Source organism: Chrysemys picta, chromosome 4 (assembly GCF_011386835.1).
Source record: "Chrysemys picta bellii isolate R12L10 chromosome 4, ASM1138683v2, whole genome shotgun sequence".
NCBI classification, from domain to species: Eukaryota; Metazoa; Chordata; order Testudines; family Emydidae; genus Chrysemys; species Chrysemys picta.
The window spans coordinates 48,442,336-48,459,669 of record NC_088794.1 but is presented as its reverse complement, the minus strand read 5'-3'; the positions used below and the strand labels follow the sequence as shown (position 1 = coordinate 48,459,669).

The window sequence follows — 17,334 nt, the reverse complement described above, 5'->3', positions numbered from 1 at the left end:
GACTGATTAACACCAGATTCTCCGAGAGCTTCCTGTTTCCTGCTGCTTCCCTGAGCCCACTCGAGGAGAACAAGCAGTCAACTGAAGTAGTAGGAGCCAGTTAGGCCCTTAAGACGCTGATATCTTCCCTCACTCAGGCCCTGCTACCAGCCTGCTTTTTTGTCCCCTTCAATTGAGTGTTGAGAGCCACTATAGCTGGCACAGAACAGCAGTCATGAGTGAAAGAAGAAAACGTCCTTCTGGGGCAGCATTCAGAAAAAGAAAGAAAGCAAAGGAAGCTTTTCTATCTAAGCAGGAAGGAGCTCTCCTGAGATACATAGACACAAATGTTCACAGTGAACCTTCCAGCCCCAGTGAAGATGTGAGTGGTGAGAAGATGCCTGATCTTCCAGTTAGTCAGAGTGCAGGTGACCTGGCAGCTACTGCAGCATCCATATCTCCATCTCAAATGGATGTAACCATGCACATTCCTGAAGAAAAGTGTAGATCAGAGAAGAGTGTGGTGGAGGGGCAAGAAACAGCTGCTGTTGAGTTTAGTTCCTTAAGTCTAGATGATCCAGGACTGTGGACCCACTTGAGCAGTAGTCTGAGGGACTTCCTTGTACTGCATGGGCCACAGCAAGTGAAACACTTCTATTTTCATTGTCTTTGGGGAACATGAAATTTCCATCCAACACGTTACTGGTGTGAAATCCCCAATGGTGAAAAAGTGGAGAGGCTATGGCTTATGTATGCAAAAACCCAGATTGCTACAGACTGTTTTTGTTGCAAACTCTTCCAGTCTAATGTTCCAGCCACATTGGGTTCTACAGGAACAAAGGACTGGAAAAATCTGGCTAGAAATCTGGCATGCCATGAGAAGGCAGCAAATCACCAAAGAGCATTCCATAGGTGGAAAGAGCTTGAGATGAGACTAAGGTTAAAGACCACCATAGATGATCAGTATCAAGAGAAGATTGCATCAGAGTCTCTTTACTGGCAAAATGTTCTGAAAAGGCTTATTGCCATTGTGAGAATGCTTGCTACCGAAAACCTAGCACTGTGTGTCACTTCAGATCAGCTATATGTGCCAAACTTACTTAAACTTCCTTAAAATTGTGGAGCTGATGGCTGAGTTTGATGCTGTACTCCAGGAGCATCTAAGAAGAGTCATCACCCAAGAAATGTACACCCACCACTATCTTGGAAAAACAATTCAAAATGAGATCATACTGTTACTGGCAACAAAAGTCAAACAGAAGATTGTGGCAGATCTGAAGTCAGCAAGATATTACTCTGTTATTCTGAACTGCACACCTGACATCAGCCATCTGGAACAAATGACTTTAATGGTGCATTTTGTAACAACAACAAAACCTAATGAAAATGTCCCTGCAATGGTGACTGTCAGCGAGCATTTTCTAGAATGTATTGACATTGATGATACTACAGGAGCTGATATGACAAACGTGCTTCTTAAAAAGCTGGAAGATACAGGAATTGCGATAGCTGACATGAGAGGTCAGGGCTACGATAATGGTGCCAACATGAGAGGAAAGAACAGAGGAATGTAGACACAGATCCGAGAGTTAAACCCTCGAGCTTTTTTTGTCCCATGCAGTTCTCATTCATTGAACTTGGTGGTCAGTGATGCAGCATCAGCTTCTAGTGAGACTGCTGGACTTTTTAATGTAATTCAGAGCATCTGTGTATTTTTCTCTGCATCAACTCATCAATGGCAAATTTTGAAGCGACATCTCTGACACTGAAACCACTGAGTGCCACACGATGGGAAAGTCGAGTGGAGGCAATAAAGCCTATCAAACACCAAATTGGGAAGATAGAGGATGCCATAGATGCCATAATTGAGGATAATGCTATGACAGGAACTGTTCGTGGGAGAACAATGGCAGAGGGAAATGGAATCACCAGAAACATACATAACTTCAGACTTCTGTGTGGCTTAGTGTTGTGGCATGACATACTGTTTGAAATAAATGTTGTAAGCAAGAGACTCCAAGGTGTTGACCTTGATATATCTGGAACAATGGAACAACTGGACAAAGCAAAGTCATACCTACAGTCTTACCGGTCAGATGAGGGATTTCAAAACATTCTGAAGAGTGCACAGAAGTTGGCAGAGGAACTTCACACTGAAGCTATTTTCCCAGCCATTCAAGAATACAAGAGTCACCGAAGAAGACGACATTTTGATTACAAGGCACAGGATAATCCCATAAGAGACCCCAAACAACAATTCAAAGTTGAATTCTTTAACCAGGCGCTAGATTGTGCAATACAGTCAGTTGAACGTTTCATGCAGCTCAAGGAACACAGTAGTATATTTGGGATGTTGTATGATATTCCAAAACTCCTCACTACACCTGAAGAAGACCTACACAACCAATGCAGGGCACTAGAAATAGTGCTGACACATGATGACATGCGCAATATTGATGCGCGTGATTTAGGTGATGAACTGAAAGCCCTTTCAAGATACATTTCAGCTTTTGTTGCTCTGCGCATACTTCTAACACTTCCTGTAACAGTTGCCAGTGGAGACTTCTCCAAGCTGAAGTTAATAAAAACACATCTACGCTCCACAATGACACAGGAGAGGCTGGTCGGCCTTGCAACCATCTCAATAGAGCATGAGCTGGCCCAGACCTCGGACCTTCAGGAAGCAGTTCAAATCTTTGCCTTTTCAAGAAGGCACGGAAATCACCACTTTGATTATTCAAACAGATAAAAATGCCAGTGTTTACTATGCAGACAAGAAAAGTTACATTTGCTGTTCAGGTGTTTGAAAGTTAAGTGTTACTTAAAAATTTTTAACAAGGCATTTTAAGTTGTTAATTCTCCTCTATTGGGGTAGGTAGCAGAGCAGTAACATGAGAGGAATAGAACAGGAAGAAGGCAGAACTGAAACCTTTCAAAGTTTTGGCCCAAGAGAGGGGGTTTGGGGGCGTCATTTGAGCTCCCCGCCTCACGTGCCAGAATGTTGTGGGCCAGCCCTGACAAATGCACACAGCCTTTGCACAGATTGCGCTTGCCTCCTACTGATTCCCATAACATAGGTTCTACATATGTCTAGGGGATGTGCATGATTTAGGAGCAGACTCTCCCAAAGGGAACAATATGAGGTGAAACCTCAAAGATTTCCTCTCCCACAGCTTTCTCCTTTTGGAGGGCAGGGTGGTGGTGACTGGGCCCAATAACTCATTAATACAGGCAGAATCCATAGTTTTATTTCCCCTCCCCCCCCCGCCCATTTTGCCTCATGCTGAGCCACGTGAGCCAGGCTTCAGGTGATTTATTCAGATTAAAGATTGAACTGGTGAAATTCAATATAAATCTCCTATTCTCTTGCCATTAACTGGCTGAGGAGCCTGAAAAACCTGACAATGATGACAGAATAATAAAATAGTTTTAATATCACTTTATAAGAAAGGGAATCTGTCAAACATTAATACTCCCAAAATTGCTAGTCTTTTAAAAGCAATTTTCCTTGCAAACAGAAATATTCCCTTAGCATTTTTAATCAGTGCAGCAGTTAGATGTGGGCATGCTTTTAGACTTAGCATATCACAGCAACTCGTTGTCATGATGCACCAGGTATACTGCATCTGACATTGGTCAATACTTGATGCAGCATAGGAAAGCAAAACATTTCACTGCCCAGCCTCCACAGAGCACTTGGCTGGTTGCATAGGGGAAGGTGTGTTTGCTTCTACAGCAGGCAATCGTCTTGTGCCCTGATACAAGAGAATTTACACCTAATGCAACTTTTTGATTTAGATCTTGCAAGAGCAAAAATTCAGAAAGCTATTTAACTTGCTAATATCCTGTGAATATATTCCCCAGATTTAATATATACTGCTGAAAATAAGTGTTTTCTTATCTGGCCTAAAACTAAAAGTCAGCAAACTGAATAAGTGCCTAATTCTTACTGTGCCATAGGTAAGATACATATACACCCCCTTCCCTGATCAGATTCCATCATATTGTGCATTACTTTGTAAAGTGTTCCCCTTCTTCCTCTATTTTTCTTCTCTCCATTGGGCTAAATAATTTCATTCTTTGAGACCCCTTTCAAATAAAATGCTTGCACAAATCCTTCATTTGAACATCCACACAGGAATTTCAGTACACACTTACTCATTCTGCATATGTGCCCATTTTGTGTGTACAAACTTTGGGATCTGTGTTCACAGTCTAGATGACCATATTTAAAAATTACAGGGGATATCCTCTTTCATCATGTGCAAGGCACCTCTGTCCCATTCCTCTGTTTTTGATTCCTCTTTTTAAAAGTCGTTTTAGTCTCAGCTGTAACGGATATGGCAATTTCCTGCAATATCCTTGAAAAACCTTATCAAATTAAGTTAAGTATCTTTGGAATCAATTGTATTAAATGCAAAAGTTATGTATTATTGTGACCCTGGATGATTAAAGGACTAGACTGAACAATGTGCAGACAACAATGGTCTTTTGGGACAATATGTGTAAAGTGGATTTCTTGGGAAATATATAAGGGCAGTGAATGCAAATTCCCCACCCCAGATTAAGCAGAAGCCCAACCTTTTAAAGGTACGACCTGAGGAGTGGGCCTTTGACTGATGATCACCTGTTACATGAGGCCAAGATCAAAGGCCCAAGCTGTATAAAAGAAAGACTGAACTATTCATGGTTATTCTGGTTCTGAGCTGAGTGTGTTGTAACCATAGAAAAACCCCTTTGTGGGGTTTGAAGAACTGACTCCTAATCAGAGCCCTTCTTTGAGTTGGAGGGTGATCTTTGGTAAGTTTATTGTCATGCGTATAGGCCCTTTTATTGTTTTTAATATATTTACTCCATCATGCTTTCACCTTAAGAATAAATGTGCTTGCTTATAAAGAACAGTGTGGTAACTCGTCATTGCTGACAACGACATTGTATGTAGCGTTCAGAGAAAACAAAATGCAGATGCTGGCCTCTTTAGGCAGTCTGGCTTTCTGGGAATATCACAGTATAAGCAGGGAACTATGCAGCCAGAAAAAACACACAGTCAAGAGAGACACATCTCTAACCAAGAGAGGTGATTGCTGAGGAGCCTAGAATGAGCACCCTTGGTCCTTTTGAGGGAGTTCTCATGCCCCTTTCATGAAGCTCTGCAAAAGTACACCAATATGGACAAATACAATCACTTAATCATAAATTCTTACTGGTAGCAATTACAATTGTCACTTGTCATTTGATGATGAATAGGTTGTAGCATCTGACAGATGGCACCTTTTAAGGCTAGATTGCATCATTCAACATCTAAAGGGTGCCAACAGAATTGCTCAAAAGTGTTTCATCCAGGCCAACCCTGTTGCTATTAGCAATGAATCCCCTTCAGTAGCAGCAGTGAAGCAACTTTGAGGGGAGACAAGCAGCAGTGACAGCTTCTCCTCTATGTTTTTTTTTTTAAAAAAAAGGGGGGGGGCAAGGGGCAGAATAGTTTGAAACATCAGTGCCAAGCTTTTTAAGATCCAGTGGTACCAACAGTAAAAAGACTATTTTATCTTTATCTCTCTCTCTCTCTCTCTCTCTCTCTCTCTCTAAAAATAGATAAAGAAAAGTAATGGGTGTAGGACTTTCTGATAGCTGTGTTTTATATTTAGTATCCAACAAAACTTCAAGCCACAAAGGTATCTTTTTGAATTGCTGTTCTGATTGACGACATACCTGCCTAGAGCACAGCTACTAAACTAATTGATTCTCCTCCCCCTCGACAGCTAAATAGACCCAAAGAAAATAACATGCCTTGTTCCTATTTGCATGGATCATGTGAAAATGATTTTAAATTATGACATAAAAATTAATTGTCACTACTTTAATGAACAATATATATTATTTTGGAACTATCACGCTGTTTAATTTAGCAGCTCTGATAAAGAATATTCTGGATGTGGCTTCACATCTGGAAACATGGAACTGTGCTAATGATTGTTTTTAATAGAAAAGTTTGAAGACCAGACTTAATTCTTGCTGCCAAAAACATTTAAATCAGTGAAATAACATTTGGAATAGGTCTGGAATATTAACTCTGCTACACAAGTAATCTAACTTCTAAAAACTGGATGGTATGTGATGTTTGTTTGAAATTTTCCTGGTGTGTATAATAGCTCAATCATCTCTTGTGAAACATCTGTCAAATAGAAATTCCCTGGAATGAGAGATAAAGTCATGGAGGACTCACTAATTAGTTAAATATATCAGAGTCACAAATAGCAGAACTTGAGGCACTGTAAAATTCTCAGAATTTTTGGTAAACCTATTGGGAATAGGGTCAGAGCATGAAATCACAACTCTGTTTAAAAGTCTTTGTGCATATAATCCCTGTGATGAGATACAGAAGCTGTATTTGATTTCTAGGAAGCAGAGTTAATGCTTGGCTCTGATCTGACACAGGTGTTGTAAAGTGGAATTATAAGGCAGGATTGGGGCCTAGATGCCTAATAAGGTACTCTAAGGAAGCCCAGGAGAATTTATGCAAACTTGGTAGTCAGAGGAGAGAGAGAGAGAGAGAGGCCTTTGGAGAAGGCATGGTATCCAGTGCCCAGATGCTAGCAGCCAGAGGTATGACTCCAGGTAGGTTTTTTCTGTTTGTGAATACTATATGTTTGAGGAGGAACAATTTCTTTCAACTTGGACACAAGGCTTGATGGGGGATCTCACTTTCACAAGTTAACTTTCTCTACCAATTTGCAATCCAATTTAGAACATACCAAAGAAAAAAGGATGGAGGGGAACATATTGTACACAGAATTCATTTCTTTTCAATACAGAGAATATAATTCCCCACCACCACACACATTTTTCTCTGAATATCTGGTGAAAAAACTCTTCTCTTCTTTTTTGTATGGTTGCCAAAACATACAAAACCTGGCAAGATACTAAATATTGGTCAGTCTTTTAAACCATATCCTTCCTGGGGCTATTTTCTTTTCTGGAGTTGACCCTCTGTACAAAGTATCCCCTATAGAATTTTATGTATTTTTAAATATGAATATTATTGCTCCTTTAGAAACCACAAAAGGTGAAGCAATAGATAGGATAGCCAAGTACCAAGTCAGTTTCTTTCTTTTGTTCAGTTGAGCTCTGTTGTGTGCTGTCTAACAAACCTGATTTGTGCTCCCTGAAAATGGCATTTGAACAGAAGAAATCCATTGTACTATGTATCTTGTTATCAGAACAGAATGGATAAAGGTATCCATATAAACTGCTGTTATGGAAAGAAGGATCTTTAGCACTTTGTTTTTAAGGACAAAAACATAAAAATAGGGTAGCCATTTTGTAGACTTTTTTTATTTATTTTTTTAGCAAAATGTAACAAGCTAAGTAAGAGAAACAGCGGACACCATAGGAAATGTATCTCACAACATTAAATTAATACACAACTAGTGAAAATCTATAGTTCAGTGGTTGTCAAACTTTTGTAAAGATGACCCCTTTCAATAACAAGCATCTGAGTGTGACACCCCCACCCCCTTAATATAGTTTAATTTATAACACTATTATAAATGCTGGCGGTAAAGCAGGGTTTGGGGTAGAGGCTGATAGATCTTGATTTCTCTTTCCCGCCCCCACCCCCACCCCATGTAATAACCTCGTGACCCTCTCAGGGGTCCTGACCCCCAGTTGGAGAATGACTGCTATAGTTAAAATAGAAACAACCTTCTTCATTCTCAATGTAGTAAGATTTAAACATTGTAATCTATAAGGTCATTCATGTTGAGTATATACAAGGAAAAATTGCTCTTTTCCCCTCCCCCCCATGAACATTAAACAGTATTTAAAAATAAATAAATAAATAAATACTTTTTGTCCACAGCTGTTTCTACTTGAAATCAGTATCTCCAGCCTCCACTCTATTAAACTCTAATAAAATAACTGGCTCTGGAAACCACTACTTGGTGCTCCAAAACTATGTCAACTACAATAACATGATGTATTCCAATGGGCTAGCAGATGCAGAAAACAATGAGCGGGGGAAAAATGAAAAGGTAGGACATAAATGGGGATGGGAAATGCTGAAAAGGGGAAAGGAAGGATTTATAATGCCACTCTCCTAAGACCTTAATATTAATAATACCCAAACTCCAGCACTCTACCCATAGCTTTTAGAGCACTTAAAATAGCATCACTACTTGGTAGATGAGCAAGCTGAGACACAGCTAAGTGAAGTGACTTGCCCCAAGTTCACTTAACAGATCAGTGGCAGAACTAGGACTAGAACTCAACTCTTCTCAGTCCCAGTCTAGTGCCTTACCTGATGGGCCACGCTGCCTTGCTCTTAAGGAAAATTGATAACCAGTTGAGAAGTAAAGTCCTGTCATGGTTCTACAACTGTTAGAAGATGGGGAATACTGTGTGTGTGTGTGTGTGTGTGTTTTATTTATATATATATATATATATATATATATGAGCCAATTCTCATTGAGAAAAGAGGTTGATGTACTAATTCCCAGGGCAGACTTATAATGACTTCTAAATATAGTAACAATCTGGAAGAGGAATAAATAGTGAGTTGGCTGAGGACATACAACTCTTATTTAAGGAAGACAAGACTAGGGAGACCAATGTGAGGAACTCCAGAAAGACCTTTCCAAATTGCCTAATTGGGCATAGTAAGCACAAGTCAGGACTAACTTAGGTAACCTATATACAGCAAGTTAATTGCTGTAACCACTGGGTGGAGGGTAGAAGTGGAAATCTGGATGCTATTGTGGACAGTTCTATTTAGTCATTTTACTCACTGCAGCAGTGGTCAAACCAGACTGTCTCCTTTCATCTGATGGGACTTTAATGCCAATCACCTGCTGTCATCATCCTAAATCTTCCCCAAATGCTGTTAGTAGGGAACATCAATTTATCTTCTAAAGGAGCTAGATAAACCATACAACTGTGGTTTTTGAAACAGCTTCACTTTACTCTGAACAATCAGGTTTCTCTTTACACCACTTTCATTTAATTTTCCACTTGAGAACTGCTGTTTCATGAGTCAATAAAGTCAATGTAAATCAATAAAGTATATAGTATGTGTAATGTACTGTGATCCTAATTAATCCCTGGTGTAACTCTAGTGAAGTCAGTAGTTACACAAGGGATGAATCTGGCCCTGTGTGTTCAGAGCTTAAATGGAGAAGAATATGGTCTGTCTTACCCTCCTATATAGGGGTGTGTGTATAAAATATATATAAATAATTAGTATGTAGTAGGAGAGGACCAAAGGGAAGACAATTTCCCACTGTTAAATGTGTAGAGATGAGCTAAGGAGTCTGTTTGGATCTGGATTAGGTTTAAGGTTCGAGTTCGGGTACCTTATTCAAAAAAGCCAGTGCATAGATTCAAATATGTCAGTAACACAATTTTATGAGCAGCTCTTCAGAGACATCAGCCCAATTAATTGAAAGCTTGCAAGGTCAGTTAAGTTGCATTTTAGTTGGATCTGGAAAATTAGGCTCCTTCCAGTTTTGACTTCAATCTGCAACCAACTCTAATTCCGGAACCCAATAGGTACTCAAATGTGAAACAAACAACACATGCCTAATCCCAAAATGTGAGGTTCCTGTGAAGGCCCATCTGGTCTAAAATCTAAGCCTCATAAAACCTGAATTTTATAACCCTTTCAACAAAACATTTGCATTAACCACAATAACTACTAGTGTGCTATGCAATTAGTACAGCTCCTTGGATTAAAATAAATAAAGGGGGAGACATTTTGCAGCCAATTCTGTTTTCTCTGTACAATTTAGGCAAGGCAAAGGGAACAGAAACTAGACAGTTCCCCAGCAAGAGATTCCCTCACTGTAAGGCAAGCCACAGTAGGCATATATAGCTAGGGCCTTCCTCGCCCTCTTACCCCAATTTGCAGCCCCAGAATTGGAATGTGTTATGGGTGGAGAAGTGTGCTGTGCTCCTGCAAGCTGCGGCTGGTGGATAGTTTTGGGGGACTGTTGCCAGCTGGCAAAGCCTAGCTGGCTCAGAACTGGTCAGAGAATCAGGTAACTATAACCATCTCCCTTTCAGGTCCTCCCTCTCCCGTGCTGAATGGAAACAGCCCAGGAGAGAATGTGGGCCAACAATTCATAGAACTTAAAATACACACCTATGGTCCTTTATTACAGTTGTTAAAAACTTCAATTCATGAAAGGTAAGAAAACAGTCTTCTCATTTGAGTAAGTGTCATGCTGCTGAAATAAACCAGGTTACCAACATTGAGAAATTAAGTATTTTTAATTTGCAGAACAAATACAGTGCAAACTTCCCCACCAATGTACCCCTAAACCACTTGGATTGAAAGAGCTCAGGAAAATACACTTCTATAATAATAATACCTAGCTCTTTTTCATCGGGAGATCTCCAGGTGCTTTACAAAGGAGATCAGTATGATTATTAGTTTTTTATATTTATCATAGTATATTGGCATCCCAGATGTGGACCAAGACCCCACTGTGCTAGGCTCTAAACAAATACAGAACAAGAAGACGGTATCTGCCCCAAACAGCTTACTATCTAAGTATAAGACAAGTGGAACCAATGAGACAATATTTTTGTTTTAGGAAAGGCTGTATCTTAGAGATGTTATGCAGAAAGAATCTGCAAGACTTAGATCTTGGTTGGATGTGACCATGTGAGGACCTGGAGAGAGGTCCAAATTGAAGATTATGGTTAAGGTTATGGGTCTTATAGGGACATGTAGAATGGTAGTGTTGTCCACGAGGATTGAGAAAGGAGGTAGTGAGGATGGTTTTGTGGGGTTTAGATTAAGAGTTCTATTTTAGCCATGTTGAGCTTGAGTTGATGGCCAGACGGCCACAAGAAGATGCTAGAGAGACAAATTGAGGGTAGGTCTATATGCAGTGCTCCAAAAGGGAGGGTTCAGCACAAAACCCATTCTGCTTTAGCAAGGGCACACTCAGTAGAATTAAAATGCAACCCATTTAAAACTGATAAAAGGAAATATTTTATACAATGCATAATCTGTGGAACTCACTGAAACATAGTATGGGGCCAAAGGCTTAATGGGTCTCAAATAGATTTATTTATTTATTTTAAATGGAAAATAACATTTACCATTGCATTAGGGATTATGCAAACTGATGAGGGATATACACCCATGTGCATGTACTCTTGTGCTTTAGGGCATAAGTCAAGCATTAACTAACTGAAGGTGGGGGGAAAAAAGCTTCTTCTGTAGGCAGGTACTGTGTAATTTTAAAATCACATCTTGTGCTGGCCATTGGCAGAAACAGGATACTGAACTAAATTGCCCCAGTATAGAAATTTCTCTGATCATAAATATTATAAAAATGCTGTCACTTTAACAAGATGGTGAATCTAAGCATTCTGTGGGTCCTGTATACCAATAGACAACATTTAATAAAGGGCCATCATTTTCCTCCCAAGAGCTCAAACTATACTGAGGACATGTGCACTATTTTAGCTTTTAAAAAGGATTTGAATATTTAAATATTTGTATTACTATAGTTGCGTTTTGGCTCAGAATATGCACAATTTTTAAATGGGATTGTTGAAACTAAGAGCACACTGGTAGGCTATTGAACTGTATAGACAAAACTGTGCATAAGATCTTGTGCAGTACTATTTAAAGCAGGGCTGGCTCAAGTTCTGCTACCATTAAGCAAACTAGCAAATGCTCACCCATAGCAGCCCACAGTCATCCACACAAACAGTTATTGCTGTAACATCAATACCCCTAATATTTGGTGGTCTAGTGATTGCCCATGTGGTAAAGCTGGGCCACAATTTATCATTAGCCAGTGAAATTATGAGGTGGTAATTTTTTTGCCTTCTTTGGTCTCTTGTCAGGTTGTTGCACTTACCCTAACAAGCATGGCAAGCTCCTGAGTAAACAATGACATTTTATGTTTTTTGGTTCCACATTTCTACAAAGAACCCCACTAAAATCACACGCAATCCTGACTGTAAAATCCGAGGAATCCAGTGAGTATTTGTTGATAGGCCAGTGCATAAAAAGAGGGTGATTGGGAGGGGGGGGGGAGGAATGCTGCCAATATATGTGATAGAGAATTAAGTGGGGTGCTGGGTAACAGCAGCAGGAAATCCAGATGCTGATCTAATTTATATAGAGCTTGATTTTCAGAAGCTGACTAGATAAAGCAAAACTCTGATGGCTCAGACACATCTGGGGTAGATGTGACACTTGAGAAGTGTAAAGAGTTCCAATTACTATATTGAAATGTTGTTTGCAGTGTTGTAGCCATGTTGGTTCCAGGACATGAGAGACAAGGTAGGTTTAGTCCACTTTTATTGGACCAACTTCTGTTTGTAAAGGTTGAAAGCTTGTCCCTTCTACTAAGTTATTCCTCAGGTCGGGAGAAGGTAACCAAAGTGTCTAAGCTATATATAAGAAGGGACAGATTGTTAACCGTAAGAGATTCATGCATGCTGTAGGAGACCACTTAAAACAGTGATCACCAAATGGTCGATCGCGATCTCCGGTGGTGCAGTGTGGCTGGCGCTAATGCAGACGCCCTACCTACCCCAGCCTCACATGGCTCCTGGAAGTGGCCAGCGTGGCCCCAGGGCCAGGAGTCTCCCTCTGTATACTGTTCTTGCCTGCAAGCATCCCCTCCTACAGCTCCCATTGGCCGGGAGAGCTGTGGGGGCGGTACTTGCAGAGAGGGGAGTGCGCAGAGCCACGTGCCTCCTGTCACTCCGCAGGGGCATGTTGGCCCTTTCCGGGAGCAGTGTGGGGCCAGGATAGGCAGGGAGCCTGCCTTAGCTTCACTGCACCCGCTGCCCACTGGGAGCTGCCGGAGGTAAGTGCTGCCCAGCGGGATGCTGCACCCCATCCCTGAACCCCCTTCCAGAGCCAGCACCCCAAACCACCTTCTGCACCCCAACCCTGAGCCCCCTCCTGGAGTCAGCACCCCATGCCCCCTTCTGCACCCTGAACCTCTTCCTGCACCCCAAGCCCCAACCCTGACCTCCCCCCTCCCAGAGCCTGTACCTCCTCCTGCACTCCAACACTGCTCCAGCCCAGAGTCCCCTTCTGCACCCTAACTCCATCCTAGAGCTTGCACCCCTCACCCCCTCCTTCACCTGAACCCACTGTCCCAGGCTCAGTGCAGATCCCCCTCCCACACAGCAAACCCCTTGGTCAGAGTCCAGAGCCCACATCCTCTCCCGAACCCCTGTCCCAGCCTGGTGAAAATGAGTGAGGGTGGGGGAGAGAGCAGGGCGGAGCTTTGGGGAATGGGGGGTAGATCCTGGGTTGCCCCTAGATTCAAAAAGTGATCTTGGGTGTAAAAAGGTTGGAGACCATGGACTTAAAATGAAGTGGGCAGTTAAGGGTTAGCAGGCAGTAGGGTGTGTTACACATAGTGATGAACCATAAAACTGTTGGACACTATGAACTTACTGAGGCAACATTAAAGTTATGAATGATCAGCTATGGAGTGATTGCTTTGTGAAATGTGCTCATCTCTGGGTGATAGAATGTCTTCGTCATTTATCAGTTTTCTGTGTGAGTTCATTTGAGACCGGCATGATTGTCTCCCACATAGTTGTTGTGGCATTTGATGCATTGGATGAGGTACACCACATGTTGTGAGAGGAATGTAGGACCGAGGGATCTTGAAAGGTATGTGGGGGGAGGGGTGTATTTACTGGTTTTTCATCTGTTCTGACAGGGTCTGGTCTGTGGGATGATGATGAGCTTGGTGAAGTTGGGGGGAGGGGTTGTTTGAAGGTCAGAAGAGGGGGCTTGCGAGAAATTTTTGAATGTGCCAGACAAGCACAGATTTTTGGGACCATACATGTTAAATGGATTTTCTGGGGAGTGGGTAATTCCACAGTTGTGAAGTTTGAAGGACTGATAGTACCAGAGCCTTATGCTGTAGTAGCAGTGACCTCTGGTAAAGTTTTCATTGTTTTCACTATAATGCTTTTACTTAAGGAAACACATTTATTCTTGGAAAGAGTTGTGTGGTAACTTGGAACTGCAGTGCTGGCAATACACTATCCATAGCCTTTGCAGAGAAAGCGAAGTACAGGCACTGGCCTTTCAGGCAAACTAACTTGCTGAAGATAGTGCAGGGAGTTGTGCAGCCTTAAAACCCCGGTCAGAAGGGAGTGAGATGGGTCTCTACCCAGGCTTGGTGACAGCTAGGAGCCAGAAACCTTTCAGCAGGTGCCCTTTGAGGGACCATGGAGGGGGAAATACAGATGCAGTTACCCTGAAACTCTGATAACATAAAAAGATATTCCTGAATGTTCAGTGATGGGTTGTAAACTTCCCTAATCTTGCAACTGTTCTATGTCAATCAATGGGGATGTACACTGACATTAGTGGGGTTCTGAATGAGTGTAAGGGTACACCCACATAAAGCATTTCTCAGGGTCTTAGCTTTCCTGATTAGTCACAATGTGCAGGTACTGAAATTGGATTTAGATTCTAGAGGACCAGACTGAGTTTTTACTTTCGGAGTTAGCAGTCCATGTTGAAAACCATGTTTCTGATGTAGGGTGAAGAAAGGATGTTGAGGCTTCTTTAAACCTTTTTTCTTTCTTTACCAAAAAAAGGCAGTGGACCCCACCTTAAGGAACAATCCAAGTGCCAATGAACAGCAGCAGCAAGAGGAAAACCTGTCAGAGATGGCACAAAACATGGAACAAAGATTATAGATAATAACGATTTGTTAAAGAGGCAACTTATTCCATACCCACAGAGAGGCAACTGATGAGGAGAGGTATAGCTAGATCAGTCCTGGCTCTGGATTTTTCTGGACATTGAGTAGCTGGTGTTCAGTATAAATGACCTTATGAAAAAAGATGATATTTTAAGGGGAGGAAAGAGGTGAGGATAAGGTAGTTTGGAGAAATCTTTATCCTAAATTAGTCATCAGGACCACAGATGACCGGTCAAAGGGGGTACTGAAACTGATAACTGATTAAGGTATGGCTGATTGTCTGGAGCAAAGTGGGATAATATAGAAACCCCTTCAAGTAAGATATGTGCAGGATACTGTGCTAGTGATTGGGCTATGCAGCTCTCAGATGTGAGTAATGGTGTGCCTTCCGTGTTGGTTGGTGGTACTATTAAGATGGGCAATATATGTGACACTGGTATTTCAAAGCCTAATTTGTCCTGCCAACATTTTTAGCAGTAGTAAAGAGGAAGAGAAACCAACTCTCCAGAGATACTCAACACCTTGCAGGCTCACATTAATGGCCCACTTCTTCAAACACTTATGCGCCTGTATAGTTTCTTTCAAGTCAATGGGATTACTGATGTACGCAGCTACTTACATGCACATTTGCAGTGTCAGGGCCTAAGAGAACAAGCACAACTTAAAAAGTAAGGATCATGCACCATGAGCTGTATTCTGTTAGTTTATTTAGCAATTGTAGTTCAATGTTCCTTTTTTTATAATATAGAAGTAAATATTTTGAAGTGTAGTTTTTTTTTTTTAAAAACTAATGAGGTTGATACAATGGTCTGCTAATAAACACCCACATAATTTGCTTACATAAATAAATAGTGGTTTCTGCCCAACAAAGACTTATTAGAGAAAGTCAAATGATTGAGCTTCTACTTCACTTCCACTTTGGGATCCTGTACCCTAGCACAGTGCTGGAATATTTGTGCTGCAAGCTCTGTAGAGGAATGTCCTGTAATCGAAAGCAAAACACAATCCCTCATTTCAATTTTGTTTTCCAAAATTCTGAGTACTACTTACTCTTTTTTTTTTTTTTTTTTTAAACACCAAGAACACAAATTTTTGGATCTGTTCTGTACTACTGTTCAAAATCTTTTACTTGACTGAAGCTGGGTACACCTCTACCCCGATATAACGTGACCTGATATAACACAAATTCAGATATAACACGGTAAAGCAGTGCTTGGGGGGAGGAGGGGGCAGGGCTGTGCATTCCGGAGGATCAAAGCAAGTTCAATATAACGTGGTTTCACCTATAATGCCGTAAGATTTTTTTTTTTTTTTTTTTTTTTTTTTTTTGGCTCCCGAGGACAGCGTTATATCGAGGTAGAGGTGTACCACCCTGAATAATTATGCATTAATATCTTAAGCCTTGATCTCACAATCGCCTCTGTGTGCGCAGACCCTACATCCACAGGGAACCCTGCTGATATTACTGGAGCTGTGGACAGGTGCAGAGGTCTGCCTGTGTGAACCCCATGCAGGCTCAAGGCCCAGGTTGTTGCTGTAAAGCTCCTTGGAGAGGCTGCCTTTTGACAAAACACAAGTGGGGGGGGGGGGGGGGGAATATTCCTCTACCCTAAGTCATAAAGAAATCTTGGGCTTCCTCGTTTCTTTTTCTTTTTCTTTTTTTTTTTTTTTTTTTTAAACAGTCCCTACATGTGTTTGCCTACATACAGCATATGTGTCTGTGCATGACTTTTTTTTTTTTTTTTTAAATAGTCTGTTCAGGTTTTTTCATCTAGAATCTTATAGGTAAACTGTTAATGCTTATTGTTATTAGATAGAGGAAAATATTTTGGATTAATGTCATCCTACTGAAGAGGGAACACACAAAGGCCTATATCAGTGCATCATGGTAGGCCTCACATAAATTTTTGGACAGTGATATAAGGTGTTAAGAGCCTACTACAAAGTATTAAGAACAGGAATTGGTTCTGGAAAATTAGAGGCCTCCAGTAAAGCCATTTGTTTGGACCTCCCAGCTGCAGGGTGCAAGAGTTAGTGTGTCACTTTCTCAATCACTTGCCCTACGCTTCTTGTCATGCCAGCTTTAATTTAAAAAAAAAGGCACAGTAGGTGATTGTCCAGAGCTAATGTGGGTGTTTGTGGAAGTTTAGTGTTAAGGAAACCTCTGGCATGACCCATCCAGGGCTGTGATTAAAAAGGAAGAGATCCTGATTCTTTAGGAGGTTAAAGTCAGTCTAGCATTTATTCTGTAGCTTCTAGGGATCCTGTATGACCTAGGAATCTACCTATGGCTGCATCTGTGGCAGTATTATTTGAACTAGTGTATAAGCACACTCCCATTGACTTCAACCAGCTGCATGTGACTTCCTGCCCTTCCTATGACTGGTTTAAATGATGCATAGTGCCTGAGGTGGGCACTCAGTGCAGGGGTAAATTTTACTCAATACAAATTAAAAGCCTCATCCCCACCAAAACACTGAACTGCAAGCTATAATTGTCTTATGGCTTGTCTACACTACAAAATTAGGTTGATTTTAATTTAGGTCGACCTACAGCCACCGCAGTAATTCAATTGGCTGTTGGTGTTCATGCTACCCTCAGGCTGGCCCGAGCTGCCCCAGGCCAAGGGCCAGGAGCAACTTAGGTCAGC

At 41.3% G+C, this 17,334-nt stretch overlaps 1 long non-coding RNA gene across 1 annotated transcript; it reads left to right on the top strand.

Annotated features, from left to right (window-relative positions):
• The first annotated feature begins 6,349 nt into the window (after positions 1 to 6,349).
• LOC135983377 (uncharacterized) lies at positions 6,350 to 15,391 on the top strand. The gene is made up of 4 exons (XR_010600968.1): positions 6,350 to 6,594; positions 10,036 to 10,159; positions 11,839 to 11,973; positions 14,578 to 15,391. It is a non-coding gene; the product is annotated as an uncharacterized LOC135983377 (long non-coding RNA).
• The last annotated feature ends 1,943 nt before the right edge of the window (positions 15,392 to 17,334 follow it).